The 12810-nt window shown below is 42.6% G+C and overlaps 1 protein-coding gene across 4 annotated transcripts in view; it reads right to left on the bottom strand.

Annotated features, from left to right (window-relative positions):
* Positions 1–5642, bottom strand: part of RBM47 (RNA binding motif protein 47) — a 161610-nt gene extending 155968 nt beyond the window's left edge. For 2 of the 4 annotated variants that reach the window (XM_019413621.2, XM_053901615.1), the window contains exons 1-2: positions 5515–5642; positions 5209–5367 (exon numbers count right to left, since the gene is read on the bottom strand). The gene's annotated coding sequence lies outside the window, so the exon portion shown is untranslated. Of the gene's footprint in view, positions 1–4086; positions 4607–4701; positions 4821–5208; positions 5368–5514 lie in introns of those variants that run through there. The other 2 variants (XM_019413631.2, XM_019413639.2) reach the window with 2 other exon arrangements.
* Positions 5643–12810: the final 7168 nt, after the last annotated feature.

Genomic DNA, 12810 nt, shown 5'->3' with positions numbered 1-12810 from the left:
GCTGAGGCCAAAGGATTGACATTTTCCCCAAATCACAAAGGGTTTTCAGGATTACACTAGCACTTTGCCTTCTCCTGACGTCATCTTTCTTAAATAGCCTTCAGAAAGGTAGAGATTGTACTTTTGATTTCTAAAACGACTCCACTCTTACAACATGACAGAGTTTACCAAGAGAGCAACTATAGACTACAGTCAATCATTTCTGGAATAGTGAGTGTCAGTTTACCTAATGTTTTGTATTTTACAAACATATAAACTGTACACGTATGTCTAAACATACCTACAAATCATTTTACATAAATTAAGTTCCTCTGACGACAACAACGGGATATTCACAACAACAAAACAGAATGCTCATATTATACACATAAGTTCCATCAACTGAACTGTGATTTTTTTCTTTCAGGAGGCTAAGAAATCAGGAGTCTTAAACCACCACAGAAAGTAGAGGAAGAGTGGAACACAGTTGAGAGTCTTCCTTTTGTAATCAGTTGACTTATGGTCCTACCCAGGGATGATATCTTGAACCCTTTCAAACTAGGCATCTATTGCAGTGTGCAAGGAACATTTGAATTACAAAAGGGGGTGGGGATGAGCCTCAAATCCCTACAGTTGCCAGTTCCCCTGCAATAGTTTGAGGGCACTGATAAACCTCCATGTGAGCTTTCTGGTGAGTTCTACGTTACTAACAGTATTGGAACTCACCTGTTTCTTGGCCATTTCCTCCACCAGACATCTTTCTCCTTCTACTGGAAAATTCCTCCCTCACCTTTTCCAGGGCAAAATATACAAAGTTTCTGAAAAGAAGGGGCACACTGACTTCAAGGGGAGAACATCTTGTCCCTCCCCTCTTCCCCATGCAGATGCTGACAGAATAGAGGAAGAGGCAACTACGAGAGAAGCAGAAACCATCAGAAATCAAGTGCAGACCACTTGAGGAGAGTTTTACTGACAAGACGATTCAGACCACACACAAAAAGTGGCAGGGTGCCATTTCCCCCTAAATCCCTCTAACCTGAGATGTTTCCCACAACCTGAGGATCCAGCCGAACAATTACTTATTGCCATTTCCACGACAGTTCTTTTCTGGAGGATCTAAAGGCCTCCCATCTCATAACCCAAGTCATTCCTGCGTTGCCCTTCTTGAAAATCCTTTTTCAGTTGTTCTTCGAAGCCATTACTCTGAGCGGGTGGTTGTTTGGACTAACACATAGCTCTTACAACACTAAACCAGAAAATCGACACCATCATAAGACACAGAAACTGCGCCTAAGAGGTGAAATACATGTCTTCATCAGGCCAGTGGTTGAAACGTCCCAATATAACTTTTAACTTGGAATTATTCTGACAACCACTTTTTTTTATTATTTATTTATGTATTTTTACTTTAGAGAGAGAAAGAGAGTGCATGGGGGAGGGGGACAAAGGGAGGGAGAGAGAATCCCAAGCAGGCTCCACGCTCAGTGCCGACACGGGGCTCAATCCCATGACCTGGGATCATGACCTGAGCCAAAATCAAGTGTCAGACACTTAACCTACTGAGGCATCCAGGAGCCCCTGACAACCACTTTTTTTTTTTAATTTTTTTAATGTTTATTTATTTTTGAGAGATAGAGCATGAGCAGGGGAGGGGCAGAGAGAGAGGGAAACACGGAAACCCAAGGAGGGTCCAGGCTCTCAGCTGTCAGCACAGAGCCTGACGCAGGGCTGGAACCCACAGACTGTGAGATCATGACCGGAGCTGAAGTCGGACACTTTACCGACTGAGCCACCCAGGCGCCCCTCCTAACAACCATTTTTTAAGCTGCATTCATATCTTCATCGTAACTTTAATGTTTAGCACACAAATTCTAGATTCAGGCGAAATATATCCTTTTCCTAAATCTAATGAATCCCAGACTTAAGCCCTCTTCAGAGTGAGTTTTTTCCTAGAATTATGCATCCTCTGGGAAAACCTGATCACAATTTCACTTGAACCCCAGTCCAATTATAAGATCTCTGTCCTCCTACCAGCACCCCTACATCTATTCCTCTGCCTATTCCTAAAAAATCAGAAGGCACTAGAAATGCAGAGTTGGAATCCTATCTGAAACAAGCAAATACTTTCCTATAGCAGCCAAAACTCAATCATTTGGGACATGATTTACTTTTAATCTTCAGATCAAGAGTAGGATTTGGAAAGCAAAGGTATTTTGTAAAAAAAATACTAATAATAATTTCTTCTACTTTAACCTTCTAATCTTTGTTTAGATTACCTAGAGCAAGTTCCATTACTAACAAACCAAAGAGAACAGTCTAATCTAAATGTTCTTATCATGTGAGGTGAAAAAAATGTGAGTAGTCTTAAACATTAGTTACAGCAAGTATCTAGGACATGTGTCCAGAAGCACAGTTTTGTTGCTTTCTATCTCGAGTCTATCTTCAGTGTCACCAACTGTTTTGGGTGGAATCCTTTCAAAATTTAACCTAGAGCAGCAAGCGCAGTTGGGAATCAAAAACAAATATGTTGACTATTAAAACTATAGAGATTGGAATATAATGACGGTGCCAGATTTTCAATCCTACAAGCTTCAGAAAACTCAGTAACCAAGAGGAAGCCAAAATATCCTCAAAATTTGATTATTTTCGGCATACGTTCAAAAAGACCCTCGAACAGATGAATTTAAGAGTAGCCTCGTCAGGTAAAGAAGTATGACAGGTAGGCTAGCTACGCTTTGTTTTTGTCAGGTTATTTCTTCATTTAACAAATACTGAACATTAATAATGAAGCTAGACTTTTGTGAAATTTCTGATTCCTCATTCTCTCGGTACGCAGTTATTAAGACAAAGAGGCCAACGGTATGTGTTATCAGAACAGGGTGAATGAAGGATAAGGTAGGCAAGAAAGGATACAAAAACCCCCATTTCTTTCTTTTCCTCCTCCTGTTTCCCTTTCAGACTGAGTTGGTTTTGTTTCCCTCTAAGATTTCAGATCATCAGTCTGACAAAGATTATTGTTTAAATTAATGGCAACACAAATTCCTACAAAGGGCTATCTCACTGCCTTGTCTAGAGATTGTGTTTTACGCCACTGACAACCTTTCACCTTTCAGAATCGGCACCTGCAGTTCTCAAACACTCTTGATCTAAGTGCAGTTGTGCTTAAAACTGCGGCAACTTCTTCATGTTTGTGTGGCCAACCCTTTGCTTTCTCTCCCCTGAAAAATGTGTGTGACTCCAGCATTAAAACTTTTAAAGAACTTTGAAAGAAACATTTCTAATCTGCATTCCTGCTAAAGACAACGGAGTGAGTCATTCGGATGCCACCAGAAATTGCTTGATTTTTCCGTACAAACCAGTATGGCCTGTAAGTACCTTGAAGACACTATCTTTCTATCATTTTGATAAGCCTCAGGAAAGAAGCCACATCCTCAAATGCCTTGGGACAGTACCCAAGAGTGGATGGACTCTTAACTAATTAAAAAATGAATCATTTATTTGCAAAATTCCACGTCATTTATTCTAACTGATTTCCTAAATATCCGGTGACTGGTGATTTGTCGGCTGTCATAATTCATCAGCCCTACACTTTTACGCAGAATGAATTTGTAACTTTAAACAACTAAGCCTCCACTCAGTGCTACCTTTGGAGGTAAACTACTGCAGGAAGGCATTCCCCCCATCCCCACCCCCCAACCTTAACACTTCAATGAGATAGATGCCTGTCATGAATATTTCCTCAATCGCAAGTTAAGAATCAGATTCTAAAAGTCACCTGTGCCACTGGATGGCCCAATAGTGTGTTTTCAAGGATGAAAAAAAAAAAAAAAAACGTTTCTTGTATGAAAAAGGCTTCATCAAAGGTTCCATCAGAGGAAACATGATGGGGCTATATAGGATTTTCTGCTTTTCCTGAAGCTGGCACTTTTAAAATCTTTTTATAAACCGTTTCTTTCCCACTAAATATACCAGGGTTGAAGGGAGAGTGGTACAATGAGAGAGATCAGGGCTGAAGAGAGAAGAAAAAGGGAAAAAAAATTCAAAATTGGGACCCAAATGTAAGATTAAGGGAAGGCAGTTAGAAGGATTGCCAAAAAACCACCTTACCTTTGTTATGTATTTGGAGTCGCCCACTTCAGAAATTAACACCATTCACAGCCCGGTAGCAATTTACACAGCTAGGAAGTAACCTACAACATCTTCTCGGCCTCCCTCTTTTTAATGTAAAACCAAAATAAGGAGTGTCCAGCTACTCCCCACTGCGCCGCTTAAAGCAACAGATCGTTTTAGGCTCAACTCCCAGACTCTGGGAATTCCAGTTTGTCAGAATTTCTTAACCTTGGAAACCTGCGGAGAGAAACTCTCAACGAGGACAACTCCCTAAGCCCCGGCTTCTCACTGTCCCAAACTGCACATTCCAAAGTGGGAAGCAGGAGCGATAACCAGAAGGCAGCTCTCGGGGGCTAAATTCCTGGCGGGAGCGAGAGAACTTGAAAGCGCGGCGATTCCACTGGCCGAGCGGCGCCGGGTCCGCACCCGGGGGAGACGAGTGGCCCCGAGAGCCCGGCTGCGTCCGGCGCTGCGCACGGGGAGCGCTCCGTGTCTGCTCTCCGAGCTCTTCCCTGTTCCCTCCTCCCTCCTCCCGCAGCCCTCCCCCAGCCGAGGCCATTCGCCTCACAGTAGCAAGGTTGTCTCTCGTCTACTCCCTTCCCTTAAACTCACCAAACCAGATTTTTACTCCCGACACCGGCAACTTCCCGTAAATCTGCACTGAAATTTTATCCTGCTCGCTGAGCCACCGCTGGCTAAAGGCCAGTGCAACATTCCTGTTGTTTTAGGAGCGCAGATACCTTTGCTGAAGGTTAAAAAAAAAAAAAAAAAAAAAAAAAACTGCCTGGATGGGAGAGATTTGGGGACTCCACCAGACAGATTTCTCCCCGCGCTCAAAAAGTCACATCCAAGTCAGACACCCAGAAACGGCCCCACAAGTGGCACCTGCTCCACCTGAGGACATGTGTCCTCAGACGTCTGGCCCCCTTCGGGTTGTTCAGAGAAATCAAGCAGAACCATGTTTGAGGAATAAGGAACCTGCTGCTGAATCACGAGCCGAACAGTACCACCCCACCCCCGTTCTTCCCCCTGGTACAAAAAGTCGTTTAACCAGGTAGGATCACAGCGAGCCCCGCGGCGGGCCTAAAGGAAGGGGGGGACCTCCCAGAGTGTCCTTACCTGAGGCACAGCACCGCTTGGACGCGCGCAGGAAGGAACGTCACGCGGACGAAACCCTGACCTTTGCCGGGGCCTTCGCAGCAGGGCCTGGGGCCTGGGCGCTGCTCGTTCAGAAGTGGCTCATTTTAATGCGCTCTGACCTAAAGTTACAGCTGGTTTCTAGAAAGGGAACAAAAAACACTGCATTTAAAAACAGCAGCCAAGCCCTCCCTTAACCTTGCCTGATCTCTGGGGAGTTGGCTCTAACCCCCACCTCATCCCCATCCCAAAGAAACCCGCAATCTGTGCCCCACCCCTTCGCATTACCTGTTTATACAAGAGTTAAGGAGCCTCACGCATTTCAATAGAGCGCTAAGCCTGTTTGTAGGCGCGTAACCGGCCAACAGGAATCGAATTCTGTGACTAAACAAACTAGAAGAGGAAGCAGGCACCACCAGGAACCTAAAACGGAGTTGTGATTTCGGGTTGCAGTGTCACCAACTGAGAAAAAAAAAAAAAGGACTGTTTGTCATTGGGCTATTTTAGTGAAAGACTAGTCCAAAAAAAGGGGGGTTTTTTTGCTGGTTAAATGAGTTAATACATAGAAGAGCTTAGAACAGTGCCTGGCACATATTTAGCAGCTATTAGCAGTAGTACTGGTAGTAGTTTTTGTACTATGGATTTTTTCAAGGGCATAATCAGAGTTAGAAGTTGGCTCTAGACGCAGCCCTGCTATTTGCTAGCTGTAGGGCCATGAGCAGGGTTTTTTTTAAACTTCTCCCAGCTTCTGGAAGATTCCAGTGACGAGATTTTTGCTCACAGTTTACATTGTAGACAGTCTTGCATACATTGGAAAGTAAAGTTCCTGTAAAGGAGTGTCCAACTGATTTTCATCTCACTTAAAAGTTGCAAGATTGACAAAACACATGGAGATAAATTGGCCTGTGCATTCTGTGAAGTTCACTAGTAGAAAACTCAGGACCAGCAATCAACCCTAGATGTGTGCTTCATTCTAATTTGAATTTAGGCCCTTGATTTGCTGTCTGACCCTGGGAAAGTTACTTACCCTATTCAGTTAGAAGCTGCTGCTGGCCAAATAATAGTCTTTGCTATTTGAAAAACAGTGTGAAATAGGGGGAAATAATTTTTACACTCCTCATAAATATTAAAAGGGGATTACTGGAGGCTAAAAAATGTGATCAGTGCCAACAGGACACCCTTTTTCCTCCACTTAGCTTCACCTTGAAAGAAAGAAATCACAATCCCTTTTACATTCATGAGGCCCTTTGTACTTTACCAAACACTTTCACCCACTTCATCTTATCTGATCTTACAAATCAATCCTGTGAGCTACTTTATCCCCATTTTGCAGATGAAGACACTCAGGTCAATTAGTTCCAGGTTTCACTGCCTAGTGAGGCGGGGACTCGTTCCCAGTTCTAGTTAAATCTAAAAGCAGCATTTGCCGCCTTTAGGAAAAATGATTCCAAAAACCAGCAAAGAATTCTGAAACATTTTAGATCCCTTTGGGATTTTTATCTTCCCTATGGGGTAAGATTTAACTCCGATCAATTAAACATTTTCTGGGTCATAGGGGAGCCTGTGTGGCTCAGTTGGTTAAGCATCTGACTTCGGCTCAGGCCATGATCTCACAGTTTGTGGTTCAAGCCCTGCATCGGGCTCTGTGCTGACAGCTCAGAGCCTGGAGCCTGCTTTGGATTCTGTGTCTCCCCCGTCGCTGTCTGCCCTTCCCCCGCTTTCTCTCTCTTCTTTCTCTCTCTCTCAAAAATAAATAAACATTAACAAACTTTTTTAACATTTTCTGGATTTAGGTTTATTCCCTGTCAATACAGGTGAGAATGAACTATCAACAGCAGGCAGTGAGACTACTCCAGGGTTCTCTTACCGTATCTAAGGGTTGATGCGGCCAGGCATGAACAAGGGCTCCAAAACCTTAATATAATATAAAAACTCCAGCTCTACATTAGCCTGGATTTTTTCTTTTCTTTTCCAGAAGTATCTGGAATGTGGTCTCAAGAACCTTTCACTGTTAGGGATGCTTTGAGTTAAAGGATTCAAGAGAGGATATTCTCAGGCTTACTGATTTTTCCACCTGAAAACAGGATTTTCCATAGGAAACACTGGGCCAAAGCCTGGGGATTAAGACCAGGAAGAATACCAGTGAGTATGCAAGTGTAGAGATCACGGACTCCAGGTGAACTGGGGCTGGGGTCAGAGAAGATGGCTCTTGAGGAGGCACAAGTCCCTGGAAGCAAGTCCTTATGGAGTTCTTAATCCATTACTTTCTCTAAAATGTAGCCAGGCACTTCTGCTTCTTTCTCAGTTTTGCCCAGTGCCACCCATTAAACGGTTATAATATTTGTTCCTAACTCCTTTGCACTGTCCTCCCCAGGAATATGTGAAAATAAACTAACTTTTTAAGCAGCAGGCCATAACAAAAGAAATATCAGCTTTCTCATCATTTCTTCTTTGTGGCTGAGACTTGATGCCTGTTATTCTTCTTCTTGTTATTATTATTATTATTATTTTAATTCTCAGGAAAATCCCATGATCTTAAGGCATTTTAAGTTTGCAGACCCCTGTGCTTTGCTTTCTGCTTCCTTCTTTGCCTTCTGCCTATAAGGCAGTGTGCTAGAGTGAGCACAAACAGCATAGAGTTGGGTATCCCACAGCTGTGAGTTCGAATCCCAGTTTTATCTCAGCTATGTGATGCTAGGCAAATTGCTTAACTGCTCTGAGCTTCACGGTATCTTCATTTATAAAATAACAGCACCTACCTCTCCAGATTTCTTTGAGAGTTAAGTGAGAAATGAAATCTCAGCACAATTCCGGGCACATGGAGGGTACTCAAAAAATGGCATTTCCTTTTGTACCCCCAAAAAACTTCACAGCTCACAAAGAATCTTCCTTCCCATATTTAAATCTTAGATCAAATAACACTATTCCAAGACATCCTCGTCAACAGAGGCAAACCGAAGGTGTAATAATAGCCACTCATCCCCATTGCCCCTCCAGTGATGCATTACCATCTTTGACGGTCACAACCGCATGAGATTAGTATGAGTAAAGTACAAATCATTTGTATTGCCCTATTGCTCAGATTAGGAAACTGGGGGTCTTTTTTTTCTTTTTTTAATGTTTATTTTTGAGACAGAGACAGAGACAGAGACAGAGACAAAGACCGGGCAGGGGAAGGGCAGACACACACACACACACACACACACACACACACACACAGAATCTGAAGCAGGCTCCAGGCTCTGAACTTTCAGCACAGAGCCTCACGTGGGGCTCGAACTCACCAACTACAAGATCATGACCTCAGCCGAAATCAGATGCCCAACCGACTGAGCCACCCAGGCGCCCCAGGAAACTGAGGTTCTTAAGAGTTGTTTCAAGCTACTAGCAAGTAGCAGAGTTAGGATTTTTACTGCTTTTTACTATTCCCTACCACTAGAATTCTGATTAAATTATTCTTATACCCAGTTAGGGAGCAGAATCAAGAAGTTCCAGAAGACGGTTTTAGCTCACAGTTATGGGGAGAGGGCCAGGAGATTCTGACCAGAGGTCCTGGACACTTCCCATTTTGGAGGCATGGAAACCCATAATGAATCCCATCAAAGATCTGTGCCCTATGAAAGTGAAATATGCTGACCCTACAGACTCCAATTCTGTGAGACACCGAAGGGCAGCAACATGAACAGGTTGGGCTTGAAGTCTGTGAGATCAAAGTTTGTGTCCTGGCAGTTATGTGCTCCTGGGCAAGTTACTTGTGTCCCTAAGCCTCAGGTTCCTGCTGATGGCAATACCTAACTATAGGGCCATCTTGAGGATTACATGAGATCATACACATAAAAGCACAGGGCTGAACAACACTCTTCAGTTTCCAATATGTGTTTCTTTTGTTTTATGTTTATTTATCTATTTTGAGAGAGAAGGCAAGCGAGTGGGAGAGAGAGAGAGAGAGAGAGAGAGAATCCCTAGCAGGCTCCCTAGCAGGCTGTGAGCCACAAAGCCCGAGGCGGGGCTCAATCTCACAAACTGTGAGATCATGACCTGAGTCAAAATCAAGAGTCGGACACTTAACCAACTGAGCTATCCAGGCGCCCCTCAATATGTGTTTCTTAAAGACTGAAGACTGTACTAACACAGTACAGGTGAGGCCTAAGTAATGCATGGAATAAATAAATGCAAAGAGCTTAGAATAAGCATGTAGTGATTGCTGTTTAAGTCTTTGCTGTTATTGCTATCATTATTATTTCTTCACAAAGCAATTCCTTGGAACCATTGTGAGGTCATAGTAAGGAACTGACTTTTTGGGAGAGAGAAGCTTCTGTTATCTCTTTCTTGTAAGAGGTGACCTTCTAGGTACCCTCTCACAGTATGAAAAAGGGTAATGTCTTCTCAATGGTTTTACTTTCTGTTTCCTTCATTTTCCCTAATTTTACCTGAAACAGAAAAATTATTGCCGGATGGGATAAAGTCACCAACCTGAACCCAAACTTTCTATGGGCTGCTGATAGTTTACCCAAAAGAAATTATTCAGAAAATAAACCCTCTTTTGATCCAGAACATGCAACTCGACCCGGAGAGATCTCTCATGCCTGCAGTTTCCTTACCCTCTCCTTGCCTCGTGTGGTGGCCACTGGCTACCTCACAGAAGACTGTTGAGTCTTTTCTTTGATTTTTATATCAAATCCACACTGGATCCTGGGCACTCTTTAATGCAAATGATTTGGCCTAGCCACTAAGTGTAGAGCACAGTCATCAGCGTGTAGGTCAAAGGATGAGAGAGGGCCACTGAGAACTCTGTCAGAAGAGCATCTGGCTTCGTGGTTTCCATGCCACACTACGGGAGGGCCCCTAACTGAATTTTAAAAATGTACTGAGTTCACAAAAAAGGGAATTAAGTATAGCAGGGGTTCACTCCACACATTAATCTTGGAAGCCAAATCCTTCATTTTGAGAAAGACCTTCAATACAAGGAGCCCCTTGACCTTCGTCCTTCCTGCACAAATAGCTCTGCCAGAGCGGAGCCGCCTGCTTAGAAGGAAGGTTTTCCCTGCCCCCACCTGCCCGCTGTGATGGAAGGAACACTGATGTAAATTATAGGCCCTTAAAGGCCCACTCAAGACCAAGACATGATTTTGTTATGGCAACAGATGCTGTTAATTCCTTTATATCCCTTTAAGACGTATTCCCCACCAGAGACCTTTAGACTTCTTTTTATTTTATCATGGGAAACAGCCTCCCACAAGAAGCTCAGTCATTCAGCAATAACTTAGCAGAAAAGATTGTCAACATAAAATTACTAACAGTTAGTAAGTGCTTACAAGCATATTTGCCAGCACTTTCCATGTATTAACTATTTAATCCTCACAAGGACTCCATGACATAAAGACGGTTGTTAGGCCCACTTCGTAGATGAAGAGACCAACCCACAAAACAGGTATGAGATCCTGCTGAAATCCTACCACAAGACAGCGGCAGAGCCTGTGACTCTCACCATTACATTCTATGGCCTCGCAAAAGATTCTATATATGTCTATGATGGTCATATTCTATATGCGTGCATTCTGGTAGTGGTAGTCCCAGCCTAAAGACAGCGACTGGCACAAGGTAGGCACTCAAGAAGCGTTTCTTGAATGAATGGGTAAATGTGAATATACATTTGAAGGTTATCATCAATATTTAGAAGTGGATGTATGTCAAAAGAGGTAGGGTTTAACTCATCTAGAATCTGAGATTTAGGGTCATATTAGAGAGTGGATGCAAGGAAGTTTTCAAAAACATGATTAGGGATGCCTGGCTGCCTTAGTTGGTAGAGCGTGCAATTCTTGATGTCAGGATTGTGAGTTCAAGCCCCACATTGGGCATGGAGCTTACTTAAAAAAATAAATGTGTATATATATATATATATATATATATATATATATATGTAGTTATATAGTTATATATGCACTATATATAACTGTAATTATATATATACACATATATATACATATGTATATATATACACATATATATGTGTATATATAAAGTTTTAATTTGACATATACTGTAGGGGATGAGTATTTTATGGGACAGAATTAATTGCAGGTGTGGCTAAATTTACTGACTGTAAAAGCCACATAAAAATAAAATGAATATTCTTCCCTCTGTTTCTATTGTTTCTCTGCTTGGAATACCCCTATATATCCATCCATTCATCCACCCATCACCAGTATAAGCATGTAATTAAGAACACAGTCTGGGAGTGCGCCTGGGTGGTTCAGTCAGGTAAGCATCTGACTTCAACTCAGGTCATGATCTCATGGTTTCTTGAGGTCGAGCCCCGTGTCAGGCAAAATTAAAAAAAAAAAAAGAACACAGTCTGAGGGTGCCTGTGTGGCTCAATCAATTAAGTGTCTGACTCTTGATTTTGGCTCAGGTTATGATCTCACAGTTTGTGAGATCAAGTCCCACATCAGGCTCTGTGCTGACAGTGTGGAGACTGCTGGGGATTCTCTTTCTCCCTCTTTCTCTGACCCTCCTCTGCTCTTGTGCTAAATAAGTAAGTAAATAAATAAATAAATAAATAAATAAATAAATAAATAAAAGAGCACGGTCTGGAACCTGATGCCTGAGTCTGAATCCTGTTTCTGCCACTTACTTTGTGACTGTGGGCAAACAACTTGACTGTTCAGAGGCTTAATACCCCTCATCAGTGCTCACCTCATTAGAAGTGTTTGGAAGATTCCATATGTTACTGCAAATGGGGTGCTGGAAATAGCCCCATATCAGTATTCTGTTACAATTATTCATCCAACCATCCATCCATTGTTTTATCTAACAAATATTTATCAAGTATCTACTATGTGTCAGGTTCTGTGTGTCCAGCTAAATATAGAATAATAAATGAGATATGGCCCTTATCTTCAAGGAACTAACATTTCATAGCAACAGGTAAGGCCACCAGATGATGGCCTTACCATGTGTGAGCCCGGGGAGTTAGTGGCAGTCTCACTTAGACTTGTTCAACGAGTATTTACTGAACATCTACCAAGAGTCATGCACCTGAGACACATAGACGAATAAAAACATGGTCCACTCCCTTGCACTGGAAAGAGAGATATGTATATAACTATATGAAATACAAAGGGAGGAGGGCAATAGAGGTGTATGCAAAATACCAGGAAGAACCCATTATTTCTGTGTGTGGAGGAGGAGAGTAAGGGCAACTTCCTAGACATGGTAACATTTGAATTAAAAATAAGAAAATGAAGGGGAACTTCATGAACAACGGTAAGATGGGGGAGGGGTGGTGAAAACATTTAGCATCTGGTGTGACAGAAGCCTGGAGGTGCAGTGAGGTGGCAGGAGTTACAGCTGGCAAGGAGGGTTGGGGCCAGATGGCTAAGAGACATGAAAGGAGGGGCACCTGGCTGGCTCAGTCAGTGGAGCATGGGACTCTTGATCTCAGGGTTGTGAGCTCAACTCCCATTTGAATGCAAAGATTACTTAAAAAAGCAAATCTTTAAAAAAAGAGAGAGAAAGAGAGAGAGAGAGACTCAACAGGAAAATGGCCTTTATTATGAATGACAAGATTTTGAGCAGGAAATG

Source organism: Panthera pardus, unplaced genomic scaffold (assembly GCF_024362965.1).
Source record: "Panthera pardus isolate Hobbes unplaced genomic scaffold, ASM2436296v1 HiC_scaffold_13, whole genome shotgun sequence".
NCBI classification, from domain to species: Eukaryota; Metazoa; Chordata; class Mammalia; order Carnivora; family Felidae; genus Panthera; species Panthera pardus.
This window is presented reverse-complemented; position numbering and strand designations above follow the sequence as displayed.